Here is a 2,398-nt window from a genome sequence, read left to right as displayed (position 1 = left end):
ACACACACACACACACACACACACACACACACACACACACACACACACACACACACACACACACTTAAAGCTGCTCAAAAGCCGCCTCCTGTTCGCTTTGATGATAACAGCGCGGCTTAAAGATGAAGCCGAAACAGTCCAGTATGAGCTTCATCTCGAGGGGCGGCGGTGGCGGTGGCGGGGGTGGGAAAGCAACAATCCTATTTACCGTTATGGTCTTTTCCGAGAGAACGAGAGGAAAAGAGGGTTCATTATTTATGAATATTGCTTTTCACCGTGTCAGCTCAGTGCCTCGGTGTATTGATCCAGACAGCAAAGTGGTCACTGCACCAGGGAGGACCGGACCATCAAATAAGACTCGAGAAAACGGAGGGCACATCAACTTATCAGTCTTTAGTTACGGCAGACGCTTAACGTCTGTCTTTTGAAAACTATTATTCTAATTCCATCCATTTAATCCGCTTAACATTATGAAGGTCGCGGGGTACTGGAGCCAGCAGTCTTCGGGTAGTAGGGCGGGGGTATACCCTGAAGCGGTTGCTAGACAATCGAGGGGCACACATGGGCGAACAACCAACAACGCACACGCACACACACCTCGGGACAATTTAGAGTGTTCAATCAACCTATCATGCATGTTTTTGGAATGTGGGAGGAAACCGGAGTACCCGGAGAAAAGCCACGCAGCCAAAAGGAGAACAGCAAACTCCACACAGGAAGGCCGTAAGTCGGAATCGAACCCTGCGCCGTGAGGCGGACGTGCTCACCGGTCGGCTGCCGCGCTCTCATTCCCAGTGATGAAAATGTCCAGCTGCAGACTAGTTCCCCTGGGTGGGCCAAATATGGTCGAGTGCCGTCATTAATTTGGTTTCCTGCAGGTGACGTCTGAGTCAGCACTTGAGGAAAAACTCCACCCACCCCGCTACGTGATGACTTTGTCACTTTAAAAAAGTCAAATTTGCTCACCGTGAGAAGATCCCTGTGGCGGCCAAAAGCATCTCTAATGTAATAAAGGAGACGTGTTTTTTTTCTCTTTGAATTTAAAGTTGTTTGTAAAGTGTATAATTAGGATCCTCGCCCAGCCTAGCCCACAAATCACGCACGGGGAACATCAGAGCGAAGGCGGAATTATGGAAAGTTCTAATATTTGGGTCACTTGATTTAGCGACACATTGCTCAAAACCAAATTAGGCTGTGACACTACACTGCCAATGACCGCCACAATAAAACCCGTTGTGAAATGATCTCTCTGACAAAAATCGAGCACTAAAAAGCATGAACTTGGTCAGGGTATAACTTTTGCAACAGCGTTTTATGAGATTATCCTCGGTGAGCGTACAACAAGACCTCTCTCTCATCTCGTAGCGGCAGCGGCCGCTTCCTGACTCCCCGGGTGTTTGTTGGGGATTTCCTGTTTTGGGTTAGGTTTCCAAAAGCAGGAGTGACAACGTGTCAGTCGCGCCCGCTGGGCCGATGGCAGAGTGCACACGTGAAAGACGGCTCTCTTTGGGCTTCAGATGCTTGCTTTTTCAAAAGGCTTATTTGTGGCGCGGCCACAGAAGGCTCCCCGTTGACAACAAAGACCAAGTGTGCAATGACAAAGGGAAACTTACCACTATCACGCGACCGTTCGGTTTCAATTCCTTACACACGTTTTATTATCTACCACTTATTAATAAGGGCAGCACCAAAAAAAAAAAAAAAAATCCACTTGGAGATCGTATCGGTGTCTGGTCAGATGTCTTTAAAACGTGAGTACTTTCAAAATACAGCGGTTGTCTTATCATGACACTCTAAGAATGTTAAAATATTAATATGGACTCAACAATTTCAAGTATTGAATCAATTTGAACCTTGAATGGACTAATATAACTTCAACTATTTTTTTTTATATACCGTATTTTCCACACTATAAGGCACACCTAAAAGCATTCAATTTTCTCGAAACCGACAGTGCGCTTTATAATCCAATGCGCCTTATATAAGGATCAATATTCTGATTTCTTGGACGTAGTATTTTAAAAGTCCTGTAAAACGTTTTGTTACAGCTGCAGCAGTTGTGAAAGCTCAAGATAAATAAAGCTGGATTGTATTGTATTCCTTTAGCATAGCTCCATCTAGTGGATGTGTAACGCTATTGTAGCTTCTAATCCACGCAAACTCATTTTTGTCGCGGGCCACATTGTTGTTACGGTTTCCACTGAAGGGCCGTTACGAATTTTGGGAAACCATATAAATGTTTAATCACTTCCGCATATTACATACACAGCACACAACAAATTGATGGAGAACTAGTTTTAAAATTTGAAGTCAAGAATAATGACTGTCATTGTGGATTACATATGACCATTTGAAATTTTGGTTCAGACTTTCGCAAGCGTCATGTGCCTCACGCTGC

The 2,398-nt window shown here is 44.7% G+C and overlaps 1 protein-coding gene across 1 annotated transcript in view; it reads right to left on the bottom strand.

Annotated features, from left to right (window-relative positions):
* LOC109511010 (nucleolin-like) overlaps positions 1-2,398 on the bottom strand; it is a 26,375-nt gene that overhangs the window by 14,344 nt on the left and 9,633 nt on the right. The gene's annotated exons all lie outside the window — the stretch shown is intronic.

Source organism: Hippocampus comes, unplaced genomic scaffold, assembly GCF_001891065.2.
Source record: "Hippocampus comes isolate QL1 unplaced genomic scaffold, H_comes_QL1_v1.1 scaffold7, whole genome shotgun sequence".
Lineage (NCBI taxonomy): Eukaryota > Metazoa > Chordata > Actinopteri > Syngnathiformes > Syngnathidae > Hippocampus > Hippocampus comes.
The sequence above is the reverse complement of the archived record's forward strand: the minus strand, read 5'-3'. Positions and strand labels throughout refer to the sequence as shown.